The sequence below is a fragment of the Pinus tabuliformis genome, chromosome 1_2 (assembly GCF_031772625.1).
Source record: "Pinus tabuliformis cultivar Carrire ecotype Pingquan chromosome 1_2, CPIR1, whole genome shotgun sequence".
Classification (NCBI taxonomy): Eukaryota; Viridiplantae; Streptophyta; class Pinopsida; order Pinales; family Pinaceae; genus Pinus; species Pinus tabuliformis.
In genome coordinates, this window is record NC_142298.1 from 808,248,350 (window position 1) to 808,261,549 (window position 13,200).

The 13,200-nt window shown below is 37.9% G+C and overlaps 1 pseudogene; it reads left to right on the forward strand.

The window, feature by feature from the left end:
- Positions 1–9,877: 9,877 nt before the first annotated feature.
- The window catches only part of LOC149208360 (ABC transporter B family member 11-like), a 153,080-nt pseudogene continuing 149,757 nt past the window's right edge, over positions 9,878–13,200 (forward strand).

Here is a 13,200-nt window from a genome sequence, read left to right on the forward strand (position 1 = left end):
TTTGGGCAAATTCATTTGGGTCGAATGGCCTCGTCGGGAATTTAAATAATTGTAGGCACGTTACATTCTCCACTTCGGTGAATGCGTGACCTACATCAAACAATGAAAAGGCCCCACAAGCTATAGGAAACTGAGGCCATATGGCCTTCTTTTTGTCTTTTAGGTCTTTGGTCAAGCCACCTTCTGAACAGGTTTGATATGCAATTTCTCTAGCCAGCAGTTTGTCGAGGACATATAGAGGCAGAACGTGAGGAGGTACAGTGATTCCAAATACTCTAACGTAGGTGAAATGTTCTTCTCCAAACCATCTTGCGATGGGGATGATATCTATCTATGCTTCGGGCAAGCACCTCGGGGGATCTTCATCATACAACATTTTGTACAGGGGTAGGATAAGTCCATGGCAAATTTGATAGAAATGTGGAATGAACTGAGAATCCCATAATATCTTATGATAAACATGGATGGGTAATGGGTCCTGGGTTGTCCATTTCCACCCCATAATGGGAAATTTAGACACATAACAAATAGAATCCATAACATATGCGGATAGATAAAAAGGAGGATAGATCCTTTGAGACAAGGATCTTTTAGACCGGTAATTGATAATAGTTGTGTATAGATTATCAGAAAAGATCTTGGCCCAATCTATAATATCGGCGTTTGTAGCAGCATCTATTAATGGTAACCATTCAGAAGAAAACTTATAGATATCCGGCATCCCAAATAATCTACAAAGCATGGCCGCAGCAAAACAATACGGAGAGGTGAGGGAACCAGTGCTGTACATACCGTTTTTGTCTTTCTTGAGTGGCTCCTCTTTTCTGGACCAATCCTTGGTTGTCTTTGATAGGTCTGGGTTCTCCGCCACAAATTTCTTAATGAATTGTGCATTGTAAGTCACTTGCGGTTCAGGAAGATTATACATAAGCTTTAAATCTTGTGCAGCGAATGATCCAATGAGCCCATGTCCTTGAATCTTGAATTGTCTGTTGTTCATTTCTGCATTGTCAAGTATCCACTTGATCATATCCGTATATGGTAGAATTTTGGGTCTTGCTGCTATCCGATGGAGAAATGAGCATGCTAGCTCTTCTAAAGATGCTTCGGAAGAGCGTTGTGAGCCTGCGCCAGCAGTAACCTTCATTATTCTGGGATTCTCCTCTTCAAGCAGTCTGTACATGCCTTCCCACGTCGATATCCCTGCATCTCTGTTACAGGTTGTGTCTGTATACAAAGGCACCATTTCCTTCGCCTCAGAGCCCTGAGCTTTATTTTTCTTTCCCATTTCTTCGTGCGTATGGCTTTGAATCGTCCTTAGCTCTGCGTTCCTGTAGCTCACGAATGAAATGGAAATGACTGATCAAGAAAGGTGATGGGAGAGTTTTAAATGCAGCAGATATATCAAATATGCCACCTTACGTGAAGTAATTCTTTACAAAAGCACGCGTCCACATTTCATTAATAGCTGACAACTAATTCCTTTACTATCATTAAAAACGCATGATCTTGAGTCAGATTATGGTAAGTGGCTTTTCTTGAATAACGTGCCCAAAGGATTCGCAATGAAGTGACTTTATGATTTGCTTACGCACCATCGCAGCTCGCGCCATCGCAGATCGCAATATCGCAACATCACAGATCGCAGAAATTTTGTTTTTGCCAAATTTTGTTAGCTTGTTTCCCGCGATGTGCGATCTTGCGATCGGCGTCATCGCAAATCGGCAAATCTTGAAGATTTTTCATTCATCAGTATTACTTTATTGCGATGCGATATATTGCTTAGTATGAGAGTCTTGTACGTACCGGGATTATACTTCAAATGGAAGTGTTTTTCTATCACTTTATGCAACGCGGCTTTAAAGATTTTTTCCTTATCATAGACTTAGGTTTTAAAATATTCAAAAGATCTTCCTAAGTTTATGATGGTAACCTTATTTTGAAGAAAGGAAACTCTTGCTTTTCCTAATTTCTTACTAAGGGTCCCCATTCATTTAGTATTTTGGACAACACTTAAATGAGAAAAAAGGGGGGGTTGTTGCTGGCCACAACAATTGGCGATTCACTTGGGAGAACCAGTTATCTTTGATTTTCTATTGAATTATTCAAACTTCCAAAACAAAAAATTCTCAGAAAATTTAAACTTTATTATAAAAAGATAAAGTATATTATACTCCAAACTGTCAATAATATTTTGTTTCAACTTCTTTCTATTTTAACTGTTTGTTTCCTCAGCTTGTTCTTGCATTTACATCAGTCATTACTTGGTCTTGTAAAGATAAAATAAAGTCTTCCCTGTGTAGCAGCTTTTTAAATATGCTCCTTTGTCATAGGTAGAGCCTCTGCTGCCAGCAGGCGTCCATAGCCTCGACAGGGTTACCTATTACCCAGTAATGATCCTTTATCCTGCTTAAGGTGATCTACAACTTTCAAAGAAAAACCCAGATTGACACTTCTTTTTTTTTTATTCTTAAAGAACAATGTCTTGGTTTGGTAGCCAAATTATGACACAGTGATTCACTTGATTTACACTTTTGCTGAACAAGTTGGCTCGTGATGAGACCCCTTGTCTTGTGATTTCAATAATCTTAAGTCGTTGCCCTGTTTTGGTGGGCAGTAATGGCAAAGTCAGCAAGTTATAATATCTGTGATCATGATAAGCCGGCTCGTGATGAGACCTCTTATTCTTCAAGATATAGTGTGTCCTTGGGTTATTTCTCTAAATGCTGCGATTTTCTTTAGCAGGGAGGAATTCATTTTTTCCTTAAGAAAGCTCTGGACGACAATAATAGAGTTTTTTGGAAATGGCTGTTTCTACAGGGAATCCTTATTTTGTTATTGATACCTTTCATTGTACTGATATAAAACAATTTCTTCACTAAGACTGTTTTCATCAAATTTCTTAAAGTTGAAACTAGTATCATATCTAGTTTAAAGTTTTTAACTGTATCTATTAATAATAAAGATCAAGTTTCCAAAAGATTCGCTATTTATACAAGCAGAAGTTCAAAATCTGATAGAGAAATGGTGCCTTTAGTAAATGTCAAATGTTGATAATCACTGCAAATTTTATTATGGAGGAAAATATTTAACGAAATGAGAAGTAACTATACCCTTGGATTATGTACATGATAGGGATAATTTCTTCTCTTATTTTGCCTATCAATATTTAAAAAAAAACAAATTATCCATCTGATAACCTAGCTAAACTACCTCTACTCCTATTCTAACTATACACAGAAAAATTTACTAGGTAAAATGATATTTCCAGTGGAACCATCTTTTCATTTTTATTCCTACACGTATGTACCTTTTAAACATTAGTGTTGAGAACAAAGCTTTTCTTAGACTGTTAACATTGGACGTGGAATAAGAAAGTGTAACCTCAGTTGGAATTCTGTCTGGAATTTCTTTCTCATGAAATCTTTTTTCCAACTGGATGCCTATTGGATCATAAAAATCAAGATGAATTTCTGTTATGGATTGGAGATCAATCAATAGGGCAGACGACAGGCAAGTTTGTGAATATGAACTTTTGATTTTAACGGCCTGTAATTTATCAAAAATGTGAAAATTTAAAACAAAATCTGGTTTTGTACAAAATGAGTGAAAGCGAGAAAGAATGTAATGGTTATCTGTACAACTAATGTTACAGCACAACTGGGAGTGATTTGAATTATCTTCTTTTTTACAAGAACTGGCCAGAATTATGGGATCCGAGCAATTTCGAATTCCGTCTTGTGAATCAGAAAACAAGTTATGATTTGGAACAGGCATGGGGGTTTGCTCATGATAAGAATCATAGATCGGAATGTTGTCTTGGACAGTAAAATTATGCAAATAATCTGTCGCTCTGGAATGAGGCTTGACTGATATGATTCTTGAATTCGAACATCTCTCATTATCTGAGCTCAGTTCAGTTACTTGAGATAAATCAACAACATCATCATCTTCAAAGTAGCTATCATAAATGATTCTACAGGTTTCCCTATATTTCTCTTTTTCATCAAATATTTTCAGACAAGGAAGGTCAAGTGGTTCTTGTTTGAAAATGATCAAAGGATGTTCTATAGCTGTCTTTTTATCTTGAAAACCTAATGATGACTCATTTGAGTAATCCTCTGTACTTTTTGAGATATCTTTAATACTGAGAGGGGGAAAATTATCATCACTAAAAACATCAGGATAAAGAGAAAAATGTGTTTCTGGAACAATGCATTTGAAACTATCATCGAAAAAAAATCCTTGTTCATCAGATTCATCATAGACATCGGACTTTAGATCATACCTTTGTGTACTGATACTTTTCGAAAGAGAATGAATTTGTTGTTCTAACCTTGGCATTTGCTGTTCTAACCTTGTATCAAAGTCATCTTCTGGTTCCAAGGCAGTCTTTCCTCCAACATTCTCGCTTTTGTCTTCTTGCATCAGAGCATGCATGTCTCCTAAGCTTTGGGAACCTTCTTCATCATGGCTGATCTGTATATTCAAATTGAAATTCTCATTCATATTAGAAGAAACTGGGACAAAGCTTGGACTAATTTCTGATGGATCAGACATGGGAGGCAGGGAATGGTCATCATAATCTAAAGATTCTTCATTCATGAGTTCATTTTCGAGATCATATTTTAGACAATCAAGATGAAATCGCATATTAAAATTCCTAACAGATTCATCGTCTTTTCGCAAATAATCAATTTCATCATATACCTGGTCATAGTCATAACAATCAAATTTACAAATGAAAGCCTTGACAAGTTGGTCCCAGCTGTGAATTGAGGCAACTGGGAGGGTTTTGCACCAGTTTCTGGCTTCCGCCGTGAATGTGAGAGTAAAAATTCTGCATAAAACGCCTTCATCAATTCCTTGAACATTGGAATTTGAAACATTTTGAATAAATTGAAGAGCATGATGAAAGCAGAAGAGTTATTCTTACCATTTAATTTTACCTGAGACAAAAGTCTTACCACTTCAGGTGGAGTTTTGGAAGAGGCAGGAACATGGATGCAACTCCAAATGGGAAGTTTGTGAGCATCCATCTTGATTCAAATGTTACAATTGCAAACCATTCCAACAGACAATGTGTTCAGGCCCTCCTTCTAGCACCAAATATGTTGAAGCCCCGAAAATCAGGTCGACAACAAGGGGGATACCCACCCGGTCCGGACCTTGGTTGGCAGCTCCTTATCCGTTTGGTATAGCGGGTCCGACTGGGGATAAAGGGACCAGTTTCACAATCTAAGGGTGTGTGTGTGCAAAATTGGATGTTGTTGATCTAAGAGTACATAAAGCTAATCTAATTCAAACATTTAAACTAACTCTATGCTATTGTAATCTAATGAAAACAACACATCTAATCTATGCTAACCTGGGTGTATTTTCTCTATTATGCGATCTAAAGAGATTTCGAACAATAACTGGTAATAAAGATCATTCAGCTATTATAAGAACATAAATCAATTAAGATGAACCATTTTACATAAAAAGTTAGGCAAAATAGTTGTGAACAGTGTATCGCATAATAAGTTATTCATATATCAAACATAAATAAGTGGCTCCACCGTACAAAAGTGCCAAATGGTAACTCAAACATTCATGCAATAACATATAAACAACTAAAACTCTATATCACTTTAAGAATATAAGCAGAAATTGTCAAGAGATAAAATTATCATTTATGACTGGTCCTACTCAGAAGCTTCAAGCAACAATGGTCTATCTCTCTTTGTTCTAATATCTACCAAGAGTACAGAAGTGCAACATCAGTGGCAGACATTAAAATGCAAACATTAATAAACCTTGATCCATTCATTCATCAAAACCTCCTCTGAGGGTGCAAAAGTGCATGTTCTAAGGATGAGTTTTTGACAAATTTCTGGACCCTTCTCTAAATGCATGAGAAGGGTTAAAATACTACTTCCTAATTCTAATAATAGTTTAGTTACAAAAAATCAGGATGTGGTTTTCAAATGACCTTCCTTTTTCTAATCTAATTCTTAAGAAAAGCAAGATTCCTAAACTATTTCTACATCTGGTCTTTGAAGCTGCATGTATTCAACATTGACTTGAGGAGAGTCAGTTGGCTGACTTCTGCTTTGAGCTAGGCTGAGAAAACAGAATCTATGAGAGCTGGCACTACTTTCTCGGCCGCGTTAATGATACATTTCACAGTCATCCACTGACTATGCGGCTTCACTAAGTAGGTCCAGTAGCACTCCCAATTTAACCGGTTTAGTGCTTGGATTTCTTTTCCCTTTTCCTGTGTCTTCTGCTTCCATTCTGCTTCTAGTCGCATTTTATTTGGTAAATACCCTGGGGTGGTCTCTGTGATTAGGTTTGCTCTGTGCAAATTTTCATTTACACAGTCAATGAGAATGCTTGCTGTTGTCGCTGCCATTTCTGCCGCCTTCTCTGCTTCTCTGATTTGATCATCCCATTTATTAAAGAGCAGTTCTTTATGATTTTCGTTTATTCTGGGTGCACCTGCTCTTTTCCCTTCATCTCCATCCTGCCAAGTCAGATAATCCGTCACCTGTTTCTCAACCAGATCATAATCGCTGCGTAAATCGACTACCTGATGAGTGATTTTATCACTCATCTCGCAGTAATAATTCCATTGCGATATCTTTTGTCCCAGCACCTCTTGTTGTTGCAGTAGTTGTTCATTTAAGCCAATAGACTCTGAAATAAATTCCGTAAGCTTAGGCTCATCTTTATGCATTTCTTGTAAAACTTGTAATTGTTTTCCTTTTTCGTCCAAGCTCTTCTGATAGCCTATCTGCATCTGCTGAAAGTTTTCCTGCAACTTTTCGAGCTCTTTGTGTGCTTCGGTATTAGCATTGGCTTGCTGCAATTGTCGTTGCAGTAGCTGTATTTGATCTTCTTGTTCTTTCAACAGTTGTTGAACTTCCGATGCCTTGTCGATAGTTGCAGAAGCATATGCTCCTGCAATCTGAAACAATTTAGTGAGGTTTTCAGTTGGATTATTTTTGTGGTCTTTCCATAAGACATCCAATTGTTCGGCATCTGGTGACAGTGTATTTTCTAATTTTCTTTTCTTCCTCTGCCTTCTTACAACTACTTTATGTTGGGGACTATAAAATACGTCCAGTGGGGGAATTTCTTCTACATTCAGTAGAAGCTCAGAAGATGGAGCGATAGGAACATGCTCTTTTTCTGTGACATTACTGACTATGGATGAGACCACTTCTTTTGCTACCTGTGTATTGCTCACAGGTGTTTTAGGGATTTGTCCTTCAAGATTGATCAGTTCGTTGAAGGTTTCCCATTCCTTGTCTAATTCTGTTGTGGCGGGTGGTGCTTCAATGACGAGAGGGGGAACATCTCTTGGTGGGGAGACGATAACCTGCTATTGCGACATTTCACTTGACTGAGCTGTGTCTTTAGCTGCCTCTTCGTTCTTTCTTTGGTCGCTTCAAGACCTTTTAGAATGCTCAGGCATCTCTTGTTCAGTTTTAGATTTAGATCCGGAAGCGCTTGAATTTTCACTAAGGCTAATTCTTGGAGTAGTTTCTCTGGCAGGCAGTTGCAGCTTTTCTAGGGGAATACTGGCTAGTCTCTTCTCTCTGTATACCATGAATCTTTGGAGGTCATCTGGAGACAATCGTGATTGAGCTTCCCACAAAATTCCCTGGAGTGAGCTTTTATTCTGAAATAAATCATCAAATAAATCCTTCTTTCCAACGAATATTTTTATCTTGACGTTCGTTGTGAAATTTTGGGCAACTTCATTTGGGTCGAATGGCCTTGCCGGGAATTTAAATAATTGTAGGCATGTTACATTCTCCACTTCGGTGAACGCGTGACCTACATCAAACAATGAAAAGGCCCCACAAGCTATAGGAAACTTAGGCCATATGGCCGTCTTTTTGTCTTTTAGGTCTTTGGTCAGGCCGCCTTCTGAACAGGTTTGATAGGCAATTTCTCTAGCCAGCAGTTTGTCGGGGACATATAGAGGCAGAACGTGAGGAGGTACAGTGCTTCCAAATACTCTAACATAGGTGAAATGTTCTTCTCCAAACCATCTTGCGATGGGGATGATATATATCTGTGCTTCGGGCGAGCACCTCGGGGGATCTTCATCATACAGCATTTTGTACAGGGGTAGGATAAGTCCATGGCAAATTTGATAGAAATGTGGAATGAACTGAGAATCCCATAATATCTTATGATAAACATGGATGGGTAATGGGTCCTGGGTTTTCCATTTCCACCCCATAATGGAAAATTTAGACACATAACAAATAGAATCCATAACATATGCGGATAGATAAAAAGGAGGATAGATCCTTAGAGACAAGGATCTTTTAGACCGGTAATTGATAATAGCCGTGTATAGATTATCAAAAAAGATCTTGGCCCAATCTATAATATCGGTGTTTGTAGCAGCATCTATTGATGGTAACCATTCAGACGAAAACTTATTGATATCCGGCATCCCAAATAATCTACAAAGCATGGCCGCAGCAAAACAATACGGAGAGGTGAGGGAGCCAGCGCTGTACATACCGTTTTTGTCTTTCTTGAGTGGCTCCTCTTTTCTGGACCAATCCTTGGTTGTCTCTGATAGGTCTGGGTTCTCCGCCACAAATTTCTTAATGAATTGTGCATTGTAAGTCACTTGCGGTTCAAGAAGATGATACATAAGCTTTAAATCTTGTGCAGCGAATGATCCGATGAGCCCATGTCCTTGAATCTTGAATTGTCTATTGTTCATTTCTGCATTGTCAAGTATCCACTTGATCATATCCTTATATGGTAGAATTTTGGGTCTTGCTGCTATCCGATGGAGAAATGAGCATGCTAGCTCTTCTACAGATGCTTTGGAAGAGCGTTGTGAGCCTGCGCCAGCAGTAACCTTCATTATTATGGGATTCTCCTCTTCAAGCAGTCTGTACATGCCTTCCCACGTCGATATCCCTGCATCTCTGTTACAGGCTGTGTCTGTATACAAAGGCACCATTTTCTTCGCCTCAGAGCCCTGAGCTTTATTTTTCTTTCCCATTTTTTCGTGCGTATGGCTTTGAATCGTCATTAGCTCTCCATTCCTGTAGCTCACGAATGAAATGGAAATGACTGATCAAGAAAGGTGATGGGAGAGTTTTAAATGCAGCAGATATATCAAATATGCCACCTTACGTGAAGTAATTCTTTACAAAAGCACGCGTCCACATTTCATTAATAGCTGACAACTAATCCCTTTACTATCATTAAAAATGCATGATCTTGAGTCAGATTATGGTAAGTGGCTTTTCTTGAATAACGTGGCCGAAGGATTCGCAATGAAGTGATTTTATGATTTGCTTACGCACCATCGTAGATCGCGCCATCACAGATCGCAATATCGCAGATCGCAATATCGCCACATCGCAGATCGCAATATCGCAACATCGCAGATCGCAGAAAATTTGTTTTTGCCAAATTTTGTTAGCCTGTTTCCTGCGATGTGCGATCTTGTGATCGGCGTCATCGCAAATCGGCAAATCTTGAAGATTTTTCATTCATGAGTATTACTTTATTGCGATGCGATATATTGCTTAGTATGAGAGTCTTGTACGTACCAGGATTATACTTCAAATGGAAGTGTTTTTCTATCACTTTATGCAACGCGGCTTTAAAGATCTTTTCCTTATCATCGACTTAGGTTTTAAAATATTCAAAAGATCTTCCTAAGTTTATGATGGTAACCTTATTTTGAAGAAAGGAAACTCTTGCTTTTCCTAATTGCTTACTAAGGGTCCCCATTCATTTAAGTATTTTGGACAACAGGACTACAGAAGTTGAGCAGTAGGATCCTCGAGGTACCCAAACTCTTGGATAATATTCGGCTACGGGAGCCCCAAATGACAGTAGTAGGATGACCGATGTCGATAGAAGCAAGATGTGGATGGAGCGACAAGGCAGTGCTACAGTGCAGAGGTCTGCAACAACGCAGTGGGGGTTGCAACAATGCGAGAGGCATATAGGTGGTTGCAGCAGTGGAGAGAGGCATAGAGGTGGTTGCAACAGTGCGAGAGGCACAAAGGTGTTTGCAGCAGTGCGAAGGCAGCAAAGGGGGCACAAGATAGCATCAGAGGTAGGTTGACAAGGATGTCAGTAGTTGGGTAGATCAATTACTTACTTCTCAGTAACTGAGTTGCAATGCAACAGTTAGCAGTGGTAGTGTTATGGGCAACACGATGCAACATGTTGGAAGGAAGGACCAGCAACAACATGGATGCAGAGGGAGCTGCAGTACAGATGTAGTAGTGGCAGTGGCAGTGGCAGAGCCATGGGAAGTAGTACAGGAGGTAGCAATGCAGAGGATGCTAGGCAGCAGGCCAAGCATCAACATAGGTACTGGTGCTGGAGAATTAGTGTGATGTTCACTGGTGGAGCATTATTAGAACACATTCCTCACTAAGAGGGAGTGTTGATTTGTGGTAGCATTAGATGTGCTCTAGCCATGAAAATTGGTGGAGGCTAAAGCACATGAAATCTCCAAGACCCAGAAATGGTTTGGGGAAATTCCACCTGGTTAGAGAGATATTAAAATAATTAATATTTTTAATGGAGTTCCTAAGTCTAAACTTAGGAAAATTAAAATATTAATGGGTATTAATATAAAACTAGGTGAGAATGTTCTAAATGGCATGGATCAAGCCAAACCTAATCTTAGCCATTGATTAGAGATTTAATCTCACATGAAAAGTATAAGAGGAAGCTTGAGGGTCAATTGGAGATACCCCAAGATTGATCACTCAGCTCAATTTTCTAGAGCGAGGTTTGCTGAAAAATTTGAACAAGAGATCTGAGTTGCAGCGAAGGGCATTGAGTACATAACAGAGAGGCAGAGACAGTGTCGGAGGATCAGCACAATCGTAGAGGGGCTACGCAGAGAAGCCATAGCTATGCAGAGGTAGCGGGAGCCACGCAGAGGCAGCTAGTGATTGTGCAGAGGCTGAGGGGCCTACGTGGGTGATGTAGAAGGCCAGAAAGCTGATGCATAGAGGAAGAAGGCTGACGCAGAGCCTTAGAGAAGCACTGGAAGGATTTTCGTGGGACAAATTTGTTGAATATCTATCTCCGAGAAGAGTTATTATTGCCAAGTAGAAATCTCTGTTTGGTGAGCCAGTTTGGTATCCTAGTTGTACTCAAGAAAGCTGCTTAATAATAAAACTCTCAGAATTGTTGCACTGGTTTTCCCAAATTTGTGTTTTTCCAGGGATGATTGTCCAAAAATAATGGTGTCCCTTGTGTTTTTGTCTATTATTTCAGTTGATGATCTGTATATGAGTTGAGACTACATTTGTGGTTATTTTCAGTATTTATATGGTTAAATAACTTGTTAAAGAATAAACAAGTAGGTGAAATAAACCAGATAATGCAATAGGAGTTTTTAATGTGTCAGACTTAGAAATTTCAACAGAAGAATCACTCATTGCCCTGCATGTGAGTTGAAGAATCACTCATTTCCCTGCATGTGAGTTGCATGAGAGACTTTGTAATATTTCTCCCTCTTGTACATATGGAACCGCAAGCCTCCATTTCTTGAGAGCTCGGGAGTATGAAGGATTTGGAGCTTTTGAATATAACCAACAATCTTCTGGTTGGTAGCATTCCCAAAGAAATTTGGGGTTTCATGAAGCTAAAACATCTTGACTTGAGCAGGAACTCTTTTCGCTTTTTGTCATAATTCCCTCCCCTAAAAAACACACTACTGATTTTTCCTTTAAGCTGATCCATTTTTCCCAAACAAATGGATTTTATCCAAATAGAATTTCAAATGCATCCCTCTAAATTTCTTTTTGCTTTTTGTCATAATTACGTCCCCTAAAAAACACACTACTAATTTTTCCTTTAAGCTGATCCATTTTTTCCCAAACAAATGGATTTTATCTTAATAGAATTTCAAATGCATTCCTTTGAATTAATAGGTTGTTTGCTTTATCCTTGTGATTCAGGAGTTCAGTAAATGAAATCATTACTACTCATATAATGCTAGTCTTTGTTCCAAGAGATAATGAGGTCTTTTCACTTTAATGAAAAATCATTCCCAAAAGAAAAATAATTCATGACTTAGAAAATTTATTTCTAGTAAGAGCTTTATTGATTTACTTATGTACTTGATAATAATTATAATTAATTTAAACAAATAATCAAATGGCACCAACAAAATTTCGAATAGGTCCATAAATTTGTTTGTTTCTTGTAACTGAGCTTCATGGATTCACATACATACTTAATAATTATAATGAAGTTAGAGCAAATAATGAGATTGTAACAACAAAGTTAAAACAAGTCCATCACTTATGTACTTGATAATTATAATGAAGTTAGAACAACAAAGTTAAAACAAATCCATCACTTATGTACTTGATAATTATTATGTATTTGATAATTATAATGAAGTTAGAACAAATAATCAGATAGTACCAACAAAGTTAAAACAAGTCCATCTTAAATGTTTAGGCTTAGCTAATTCCGTTTATTTTTAAGCCGGACAACTTTCTTTTTAAGATTTTCTCATTCTGCTCAACCATTTTTACCTTTTATTGAATACATAACAATGTAACAAGCACTTTTTCTAAGATTTTCTCATTCTGCTCAACCATTTTTACCTTTTATTGAATACATAACAATGTAACAAGCACTCTTTGTATGTGTTTTTGACTTTAGCTAAAACCTTACAAGGTCAAAATTTGGATGTTGTGGATCATTCACTTATGTACTTGATAATTATAATGAGCAGGAACTCTCTGAGTGAAAATATTCTCAAGAGCCATTTGAGAAAGGAGGAACTTAGTAACAATGCTCAGCAATGTAGCTAGTGGACGACAATGATGGAGAAGCACCAGGACAACGATCTAATGAATGCCATTGTAGGTGCCCCCTATCTTCTTTTTTATTTACATGTTGCCATTCAAATCACACTTTCTGTTATGTGGATGTCATGATATATTTATAAAACAATGGGTAGAATAGTTTTTAGGATTTAATTACCCCCTTCTTTAGATCATTGTTAATGGGCTTCTTTTATTGAATGCATAACAATGTAACAAGCACTCTTTGTATGGGTTTTTTTACTTTAGCTAAAAGCTTACAGGGTCAAAATTTGGATGTTATGGCTCATTCACTCATGTACTTGATAATTATAATGAGCAGGAACTCTTTGAGTGAAAAGATTCTGAAAAGATTCTC